Below are 12,325 nucleotides of genomic sequence, written 5' to 3'. Positions count from 1 at the left end.
TTGATCATAAATCCAATCAAATGGAAGTTTTACTTTTTTTTTATTATTATTGTTATTATTTCATATATGCTTTTTTTTCCCCCACATATAGTCTCCTGTTGAACTATATGCTTAAGATATTATTAAACACTAGATGTGAACACTTAGTTTGCCATGTGGTGAAGGGCTAACCCTTTTTTGCTAGATCCAATCACATTAATTCATGTATGATTTTAATCATCAATCAACTCTATTCTACGAAATTGATAGCACACATTTGATTGGTCCTCAATGGCTAGAATGTCATTTGTCCCTTTTTTTCTTATTTTCTTAATTGTTTTGGGCACATTCCATTAATTTCGTGTTTAAAACTTGAGATAATCCCTTATGCTTTCACACTGATGACATATCGTGTTCACCTTGTGCATGAACATCTATTCCCACCCATATTTTTTTCTTCCCTGTGAATTGAATAGTCGTATTCTTTTTCATGGTTCATTGATTACTTTGTTGTATTAGTGTTCTGTATGTCTTCCCCATGTGAGGAAATATGGCTACTCCCTCTTTTGTTTTGTATTTCAAATTTTAAATTTATGTTACATGATTTATTTCCTTCTCTTTCTTCATCGTCAGACGGAACATCTTTATTGAATTTTTTGTTCAGTTCTTATCCCATTCTAACTAGTTTCTCCTCTCCCATTTATCCTTGAATCTGCTCAACTAACCCTCTTTGATCGTTCTTCCATTGTAATGTTATTGAAATCATTCTCTATAAATTCCATTTGTTCTATTGTATAGTTTTAACCCCTGCATTTTTTCTCCCGCTCTTTATGTTCTTCTCTATTTCTTGCTCTACTTTCTTCACCATCACTGCCAGCATGGTTCCCTTTTTTGGTCCCTATATATTCTCATTAAATTCCTATATCTTTCTTTGCTTTCATCTTTCGTTCTCACCATTTTTTCTTTTTCTTACATATGGACTCAAACTGAATAATCCCTTTAAAAGAGCTTATTGGCAAATATTTCCCTTTGAAAGAGCATTGAAATTCATACCAATTATTGCTGAAATCATTATTCATTGGGTGAGGGTTACGATTTAAGATTAGCTTTGAGCCATCACCAAGATCTACTTTGGCATTCTCATCTTCAATATATCAGATTTGGTTTCGCCCTCTAGTGCTATGTTCATAGGGTAAGGATTCTGATTACCAACCCCCTTCTTCATTTCTCTCACTTCTTACAATTCCAAACAACCTAGCATTTAATTTATCCATATTTAAAATTAAATTGCCTTGTTTCAAAAGCCTCTCTTGTCTTTATCGGGGAGGAGTTCCAAGCAATACCTGACCCATTTTGAAGGCATTTTCAATTATCCAATCATGACTCTATGAGGAGTGTACTGAGCACTGTGTATATCCATAGTTCACCCATTTCTGGCACATTCTTTGAAGAAGATTCACTTAAAAGTTTTGTTATTGAATGAAAACATTTTAAGCAAACTTCAAACAATTCATTAGCTTTCTTGAGGAGCATAATGTAGACCTCTCCTCTATTAAAGAAACTAAAATTTTGCCATATGGCCTTCATTTTGAACAAATATTGACTATGTAGTTAATTTGTTTACTACTAACAGAAGAAGAATTTTGACCATCTAATTCATCAAATAGAAAAAAATATTGAAATGAATCATTTTCTACTAAGTTAATGAGCAACATCAAAGAATTGAAAATTTGTAGTTACAGACAATCTAAATAGGTTAGTGTGTGAACTGATTGTGCAGGATCCATTAGCCTTATTACAAGGGAGAACAATGAAGACCATCCTTACAAGTACATTAGTCATGATATTAGAGTTATTATATGCAATAAAAATTGTCGTCAAAATAATAGCATTGAAATTGTATATTATAACCTATTGATATAATTTTATTTACCATGTTTTGTGTAACATCCCAATTTAAATTTTAATAGTTAATTTGGATTAATAGAAATTTTAAAAAAAATATTTAGAGGTAAACAAATTAGTAGGAGATGATTATTAAATCTAACTTAAGATATAATTCTAAATTAAAATTTAAAAAAATTAAAAAAAATTAAAATTAATTAATTAATTAAAAAAACTATTAAATTATTATTATTATTATTATTATTAAAAGAAAATAAAAAAGGTATAAAAAAACAAACAAACAAAAGAAAGAAGAGGAAGAGAAGCTTTCGCCGGGGAATGATTACCTATACATATAATAATAATAAAAAAAAAGTAGAGAGGAAAGAGGAAAATTTAAAAAAAAAATTGTAGGACTCACTCTTTATTTTAAAACCAACCTGTGTTTTTCATTTCTCTCCTCTCTTCTTCATTCTTTCTTGTGCGACACAGAGAGCGAAAACAGAGACGGCGAGCGCGACACCTGCAACATAGATGATTTAGAAGGCGAAGCTCCATATTAGGATACTTCATATGAGATTTTAAGTATTCTAAGACTAGATAAGTGTTCTAAAAATTTTTCTTAGTCATCCTTTCTCTTTGGTTTCTAATTTTGTAGTGGTAGAAAATTTAAGATATGGAAGAGGGATGAATTTATGTTGAATAAATATGGTTTTGAAGTTGTTAGTAGTGTAATAAATATTCTAGAGTATTATTTTGTTGATAGAATTGGAATTTGAGGCATTTAAGTTTATTTTTAGATCCCTATGGGTAGATTTTTGGTTAGATCTAAAAATATAAATTGATTTGTTGATATTTAGATAATTGTTTGAGATAAGAAATAGATTATTATGGCTATAGAATAATGATTCTAGGCTTGAAATCAAGTTTGTAATTTTTTGGGTATTTTTATGTGCGAATTTTTGGAATAAAAAGAGAAATTTTAATATTAGAAAAATATTTAAATGAAATTATTGTGAAGGAGACTATTGAACCAAGTTGATAGGTTCAAATACATGAAATTAAATTTTAAAATTTAAGAGACTAAGACTAATTTCTTAAAAAAAGATAAATAAATAATAAATATAAAATAAAATAAAATAAATACTTAGGTTTTAGAGTATGAGTGAAAATTGTGTTAATAATACTATTGACACATTGGGATATGATCAATTGTAGATTAATTTTCTTTTGACACCATTCAAGCTTTGAAAAGCTTTGGAAGTGTTGTAACTTGAGGGGTAACCTTTGACCTCTCAAAGGTTGAGGTAACCGGGGAAAATCTATTTTATGCATTTGTATGTTAATTAATTATGTTAGTGAAATAAAAGAATATATATATATATATATAAATTTGAAATAATTGTTTGTAATACATGTGACTTTGTTGAGACTCTATGACTTGTGACCAAGTTAATTATGACTTGGTGTGAGTAATGAAATTGATGGTTGATGATTATGTATACACTCTTGGTTATAAGTTGTGGATTGTGCACAGTGATGAATTGTATGAGCATGTTGAGTTTTATATGATGCTAATGTAGTTTTGTATGATAATATAAAAATTGATGCAAGAGGCATGATTGAAATATGATGATTCTTGATGTTTGTTGAGCAAGAAAGTTGATGAGCATGTGGGAAAATTTTGAAAAATATATATGAGTTTTTGAAATGCATTTTATCATGAGCATGATCATATGGCGGGAGTTCGCTTTAGTGAAGGAGTTAGCGGTTATGCAAAATCCATATGGTACTTGGCTATTAATCGATAATCCTAGGGGTTATAGTCGCTACTTATCTTGTAAGGTACTGTAGTATTGTTCCTATTAAGGGACTTGACCCTACTGGCCTACTTGGAGTTTTGGGTAGAGCTAGTTTTGGGTATGACACCCTATAGTGTGTGATTTGAGGGAAATCGTGTTCATAAGTGAGTAAGGTAACCCTGGCCCGGTAGCCCCTCATGATATGATTAAGGCTTTGGGTAGTCTCACCACATGGACGAACCCTTTCGGTTATTGGCCCACGGATTTCATGTCAGAGGAAATAAGGGGGGATATAAGGAAGAGATCGATCATGCATATTATTACTATCATGCTATTTGAGTGATTGATGGCTATGTTGAGAATATGATTATAATTGTAGAAATGAAAACATGTAGTAATTATGCGAATAATGTATATGTGGTTATTTGTGCAAATTTTGTACATGACTTTATTCCTGAAATTATTCACATGAGTTAAATGTTAATGTGATTAACATGTTATTAATGTGATTGTTTAAATGGTCACTTTAACTAATTTATTAGCCATTTGTATTTATGATTAATTACCATACATTTGTATAACTTAGATGTACCTTGGTTACTGAGTGGTTGTACTCACCCCTCTCTTTTAACATATTACAGGAGTTAGCTTATCTGAGAAGAACAAAGGAAAGGAGCATTAGGCTAAGTGATAATAATCACTTCTGTAGGCCTCTCTCCTTTTATGTTGATATGTGTATTTAGTTTATGATATTGCCAATTAGGATAATATATTCTTGATCCACTTGCACTATGGATTTTGTGTCGGATAGAAAGACATTTTGGGCCCTTGAGAATGTATTTTGATGTTTGTGTTATATTAATGGACCAAAATATTTATGCAAGTAAAAAAATTAGTCATTATCATGCTTCCACATATGTTTAATTGAATGATATGAATTCTTAAAATATTTTAAAAACTTGGGATCCCTTTGTATTAAATAGCTTGTGAAAAATACGTATTAAGAATTCATTGAGGTTAATCTCGTATTGGATAATCCATTTTGATTAATTCTTGATTAACCATGGTTAGTGTGATGATTAAGTCCTAAATTAGGACGCCTATTACATTTTGCTGTTCAAATAATAGACATTATCCTCGCTACAAACATTTTGACAATTAATTTTTTGTTTATATTGTCATGACTAATCTTCTTAGGTGTCTAATCAAGCCCAACGATTTGGGAACATATTACTTGCTCCTGTTTAAATACTAATACGCATAACAAAATTATTTCAAATGATTTCAACAACGTACGACTTATAAAACAATAATTATAAAAAAGTTTAATAATGCTCTATTGACCATTAACGATGCTAATATATTTACAGTATAACATGATTCATGATTATAATATTTATGTCCATTAAATTAAAAATTAATTCAAGCAAGCCTTTCTTGTATCTCATATGGCAATGACATTATTTTTGTCCAAAACTTAAAAGCCATCATTATTCAAAATTCATCATACTTTTGTATAATGTCTAAACCATGCAATGCATGGGGTCCAGTCTAATGTTATAGAGTTCAAATGATGTAACCATTACGTGTCAATCTTGTGAGTTGTGATTATATAACTCATTTAAAATTTTTAATATTGCAAATTAATTAAAAACAATCAAATCTAACTTAAGTTTTTCAAATTGTTATTCGTTTCAACCCTGTGCAACGCACTAAAGTTAACAATGAATGAAAAGCAAAAGGATAAAGCAAAGACAATCGTCACAAATACGATTACCATTCTTTGCCCTGTATTGTCAATGGTAAGTAAACTGATGTCAAACCCTTTTTTACAAGAGAAGTCTATTTCTTTCATATCACACGTGAATAAAAACAAGCTACCGCAAATAGTTTAATGAAACATAATTGGAGGTTTAACATTCTATTAATTAGATTCCCTTTTCTACTAAGTATACAACACTTAGGATGACATTAAATAAGTAAGAAAATAGCTTTAAAATAAAGAAAGAATCACAATCAAATCCCACATAAGGAAGTTAATTACCATAAAATTTATTGATAATTGAATTAAATGTCATTGATAACTGATTATGTTGTTAATAGCTTTTAGTTCAGTTGTCAATGATTGTCAATAGATTTTAGTTCAGTTGTTAATGAACCTTATAGTAATTAATTTCATTATGTGAAACTTCAATGTAATTCTCCCCAAGATAAATGATGCAGTAAAGACATTTTAATAGTGTTTTTTAATATAGAAATTGACATTTATATACCGCAAATACATAGTTAAAACTACTGTAAGTTTTAAAAATTTGTGTCCCTTAAAAATGGTTTATTTTTTGTTATAACACATTTTTACTATATTTATGTGAATCGAGTAAATGAAATTCATCTAGACATTTTATGGGAACCTTTAAATGAAAAAAAAATCATCATTCATAATGTCACATTCTCCTAATCCTTTGAGTTTCTTTAGAATTAAATCAAGCAGCCTGTTGCGGTTGCTTTTTTTTTCCAACTATGTTATTTAGTAATTTCAAAAAGAGTCACATAATTGTTTCGTTCAAACCGATTAAATGTGTAATGACCTCCATTAACTAATAATTTTTAACTATAAGGACCAACCATGGCTCTTAAGTTCGTAATAACAATAAAGTAAAACTGTGAATCTATGATCCTAAAAATACTCAAAAGGATCAAGTAAATTAAATGTTTTCTTTCAAAAATCAGAGTATTTCAATCACATTGAAGCATGGAAAAGAAAGAAAGAAAGCATCAAGAAGGAAAGATTGAAGGGTCAAACAATCATTTTGGGAAATTTGGGCTAGTTTGCCGTGATGAGCCACGGCTAAGAATATCCTCGTTGCGACTAACTCTAAGTTGCCTCACTTGTTGTGGCCAACATTGTCTTAGCTATTGCTAATGGCATAATGTCCAACTCACTGCAGCTTACGACTTTACTCATTGTGACCAACATTCACAAGCATGTTCGTTGAGGCCAACTATGTTATCCATTGCAATAAACCCTACGTTATCAGCACAGTATGTAACATTTAGGAAAATTTAATTTTGATTTATTAATCTAATGAAGGTGATTAGTGAGTTAATAATGTGCGTGGCTAAATGAGCTTAACTTCACATAATTGTTGTGATTTCAGCCTTACAAATGGGTTCGAATAGATGGCGGGCCACCCGGGCAAGGAAAGATGAAGAAAAAGTGAAGAATTATCCTCTGTGCCACATGCTGCAGCGTATGGTCAGTCCACCACGACGCATGGAGATGAATTTGAATACAATATGCTCCTTTGTGTCATGCGTCAAGGTAGAGGGTAGCATGTATTAGATTTGTATCAATGAGAGAAAAACAAAAAAAGAGGAAGGGAAAACTGAAGAGCTTTTCTTTTACTCTGCTACGGCACGTGGTGGGATCACATTGAGGCTAGATTAAAGCTCTTAAACACCTAAGGTAAGTAACCTTAGCCTTACTCTTCTTTTCTCTCCCTCATCTATGATGAGTTATGGTAGGGTTTGAGTTGGAAGATGGATTTTCGGTCTATAGGACTATAGGTCTGATTTCATTAATTAAAATAAATATAATGAGAGTTGTTTAAGGTATTGGAACAATACATTAATGATTTTGAAAGTAGTTGGTCTATGGGAGCATTTAATATTCAAAAATTAATATAAATATGGTAATTGAGAGAGGTTTATATGCATTAATTATGATTTAAGGTGTTATTAGTGATAATATGCATAAATAGAACCTAAATAAGTCCATTGGGTATGAATGGGTAGTGACTATGTGTTGATAAAATAAAGTGTGTGGAGTTATGTGTTGATAAATTTTCAAGATTGAGACAACGATGATACTCTTGTGGTATAATTGTAGTGTGGTTCATTTTGTCACCATTCGAGTTTGTTAAAACTTTGGGAAGTTGGTATAGTGAGGGGTAAACATTTGACCTCTTAAATATTTGAGGTAATTAGGAGAAACTTAATCTTTATAGTTGAATGTTAATTGTGTTTGTGAAATGTCAAATATGATTTAGATTAATAATGCATATTGGCAAAATGTGTGATTTACAAAATGGTTTTGGAAAGATAACCTTGATTATGCCACCCTTATATTTTATGAAATTGATTGTGATTTGTTATTATGGGTAAAGAATTGAGTTGTATTTCTGTGTTGATTTTGTGGATTAATTGAATATGGTTATATGAGATTATTTGCCATGAATTAATTCTTGAAATGAATAATATGTGATAAATGTGTATAGCATGATTATTGGCAAAAGTTCACTTAGAGAGAGGAGTAGTTTGATTTAAATCCATGTGGTACTAACAGTGACTGTTGAAATCAAAAATTTGCCTTGGCATCGACCACCAGAATCAAGAGAGAGCCCTTATTCCATGGTTGATTTGGAACTGTCCCACTTGTTCTATAAAGGATTTAAATCTAACTAATCCCCACCAGTTCATAAGGAGGCTAGCTTAGGGGTATAACACCCCATGATTATTAGTATTGGAAAAAATCGTATTATATAAGTGAGTAAGTTAACCCTAGCCCTGTAGCTCCTCACAAGTGAAAAGCTGGATTAATTCGTGAAGGATGTAGCCACATGATAGCCACTGGTTTCGTGTTGAAAATAACAGGAGGATATAAGGTTAGCATATAATCATACATATAAGTTCAGCTACGTGGTTGTTAATTTTGTGACCCCATATTATGTTTTGTGAATTAACATGATAAAGTGTGTTGTGGTAAGCCCAGTCACATGATTGTTAATTTTGTGAACCGTGGCTGAGTGTTATATGTGATATTTGTGTTTTTGTCTAATTGCATCTATTTACAATTGATATGCAACTGTATAGGTTAAGTGAAACTTGATTACTGAGTGGTTGTACACATCCCTCAATTCTCAATATTTTCAGGCCCTAGCTCATCAGATCCGAATCATGACAAACATATAGAGGCCTAAGATTATGGAGTAATCCTCTTTATGCCTCTTTTTGTTACTTCCATGTGTATTTGTTGATATAGTTGCCAATTAGAATCATTTAACATATTTTATGCACTACTTGCATGATTTCGTGTATCATGGTGTATTTTGTACCTTGGGTTGTGAGTTTTGGTTGCAAACCCATATATAGAGCCAAAATACTTATGCAAGTAGAAGCATATATATTTTAAAAGATTTAGGATGAAATTGATTATTTTGTGCAACATTCCCTCCCCCTTTTATGTTTTATGAAAATTGAGATTAAGTGGTGATTTTATAATATGAGTGTTTTTGATTATGTGTGATGCGTTGTACGGGTCCGCAAGAGTCTCTTGAGTGTGATCATATGGTTGTTGTGAACTATTGGCATGAGTGTTTGAGTTGGGACACCCATTGGTGATATTTTGTGAAAAAGTGGTCAAATTGAGTTTTGGTGTCCAACTTTTTACAAAAATGAGTTTGAGTATAAAATGGTGCCATTAGCTAGAGTTCGGAGAAAACTCAGTATAGACACCAAAACCACCTCAATCGAACGTCAGATAGAGATTTGGAACCCGTCAAAAGTTCACTCTCTGTACTGTCAAGTGATAGCACTGATGCTGTCAAAATTTGTGTAATGGGTTGCGGCGCATGGCACGGAGAAGACAAGCCACAACACACATACTATAAGCAGCGGCACACATGTCATTTTTTTGTAAAAAAATCTATTTTTGAGTTTTGAAACTCATTATTTTAGGTTTCAGTTGATTTCTAATCTTCTGCTTTACTTTCAAAACTCTGATTTGAGATTATTAAATAATGTTTGAGATTCGGCATGTTGAATTTTGGATTCTTTTCAAAAAGAGATTGGAAAAATTATCTTTTTATGAAATTTTACAATTTGGTAGTCCTTTAGGGCTAATCCTTTGATTGCCATGATTTAGAATTAAATGTGGATTAGTAAGAGAGACCCTACGGTTTGGTCTCTTGGTCATTATAAAGTAACAGTAGCAATGGAACTCAACTTTTAAAATACCCACTTAATTGTGCGGGCCTTTACATACGAAGATCCAAGTACTCAAGCACGAATAATATAACAATCTAACGACTGATCCTGATACTTAATGAGGATCTTATAACACATAATGCCCAACTAGCATTCATGCTTCAAGCATCATACAAATGTCTCCCCTTATAATTGTTTCTAATTCCAATAACAGGGGTAATATTAAACAATTTCAATAACTAAAAGACCTAAAGAAAGTATACTAAAGTGTGGTAGTTGCATAACAAGCAAGCAATGGCATAACAACCAAGTCATCACTATAATTCAATTTCACATATATAAATGCTTATGGTTAATACAACTACTTTAGACCCCTTCTTATATCACCTGACTGAACTCATGAGCTATTGTTCATATAAGTTTAATCCATACAATTGAAGTTAGTCTACTCTCTAATTCTAAAGGGTCCCTTAGCCAAAGACTTTCATACTCGCTCTGGGAACATAGGTTCTCTTTACTCAAATTTCAGGATGCACTATATTGCTTGACCTATACTGTCCAGTCCAGGATAAGTGAAATTGAGTATTGTGCTCGACTCATGCCACAATCGTAGGTTATTGGCAATATTAAGTATATAAGTAATTAAAAATGCTAACCATTATACCCAAACTCGGTGGAGACTATGCCATGTGAATATCTCTATACCAATATAGAGTGGACTCCTGCTTGTTATGCTCATACTCAGTCAACTATTCATATGCATTATACTCTGCGTATGTCGAAAGCCAATGAGTATACATCATTCATGCTTACATGCCATCTAAGTTATGTGGCCGTAATCATACAATTTATCGTGCTCTCATCCAATTCATATGGATACAACAAGCATACACTTTAACACATGCACCACATCATTGATTCTTGGCCACTCTAGGCCTATAGTTCATATTTCACATTGCACAATGTCTTAATAAAATTAATCATCCAACGAGTAGTTGTAACACCTTATAAGTTTTTCAAAACAATTAACTCAATCATGGTAAAAAATGTCTACCATGGTAAACAAAAATCAACCAATCTTATATATATTTTTGAAACAATTATGTAATTTAAAATACTACCATGATAATAAATGATAAAACATAATTTTATGAAATATTTTCACCTTTTAAAATGCCTATCATGATAGAAAAGATTAAGTTATATAAATAAGGTCAATAGAATTTAAACTTTTAAAATTATCATTTTCAGAATTTAGGATCCTAAGCAATTAAAAACAAAATAAATGTGAAAGGCCTAAAAGATCTCTTTTAAAGTTGAGAACATGATAAACACAATATATTAAGGAAAATAGAAATAGTTATACATTTTAAAATCTCATAACCATCTGCCAATCTTTTCAAATAAAACAAAACCATTTTTGATAATGCTGATATACATCTACAATTATAATTGGGTTATAGCTACCAAAACACAATTTATATCAATAAATTAAATATAATAGCAGCTGACAATTGGTTTAGGTTCGCACTATACAACATTTTAAGTAAATTTTTAACCTTCCACATACCATTAAGCTAAAATAATATCTTTTCAACCCTATGCTTCCAACAAGTACAAAACATAAACCAACAAATTGAAATAGATAGCTCAAACAATTTTCAAAACAAGCCAATTATATATTTTCATAATTATGTCATTTTAAACCATCTAACAAAAACAAGCATTAATGTTACAATCATCTAAAGTGTACTCAAAAGTAGACATACCTTGAAGGGATTATATCATTATATTCATATAATGATCAATAAATAAAAAGCCCTAACATTATCAATATAATATCATTAAAAATAAAAAAAACCTAAAAAAGATAGTGAATCTATACTATTAAGCCTCAGTGGCTCCTCCACATGTCACTTGTAGCTCTTCTCCTAAAAATTATTAATCATATAATGAAACTTAAAAGTCTCAATAATTAATGCCAACTTATAATAATGTATGCAAACAATTATATGTAAGCTTGCTAAGTAGAGAAATCACGATTATATAATTCCAACAAAAATATAAGAGATATTATAATGCATGACAAAGAATTATCCTTATCTCCTTCTATTAACATCAAGCTATAGCCCTTACTTGGTACTATATTACTTGACTAAAGGTAGATTTGCTCGAGCTTTTATAAGTCAACTATTGGGCTTCCAATAAGGCGAATAATGTGACACAAAAATACAACAAGTCTCCCAAACACCTCCCATAAAAATTAAACAATTATATATCAACATTGTACAATTATTTATACAACATTATAATTGTCACAATTTTTTTATTTTCAATAATATTACAATATGACATCTCACTTGGCAAAAATACTATATATTCTCAATTTTATAATTTTTTCATAAACATGATAAAATAACTTATCAACAACAATTCACAATTTTCTTAATAATCATACAATTAATATGAATCAACACTAATAACAAATTAAAGCATGGTTGCCTCATGATTTTTTAATAAATTATTTCTTATAATTTCACTTCCGCCACAACATTCACCAACAATATAATCTATACATAATATATTATTTATAAATTATAAATATTAGCTTCAATTATTGAAACCAATCAAGCAACTCTAATCATAGAATTAGAGAGTATAACATAATTTATAAT

The sequence above is a fragment of the Prosopis cineraria genome, unplaced genomic scaffold (genome assembly GCF_029017545.1).
Source record: "Prosopis cineraria cultivar Desert tree isolate PC_DT_omini unplaced genomic scaffold, ASM2901754v1 PC8, whole genome shotgun sequence".
Lineage (NCBI taxonomy): Eukaryota > Viridiplantae > Streptophyta > Magnoliopsida > Fabales > Fabaceae > Prosopis > Prosopis cineraria.
Note: the sequence above shows the minus strand (reverse complement) of the source record.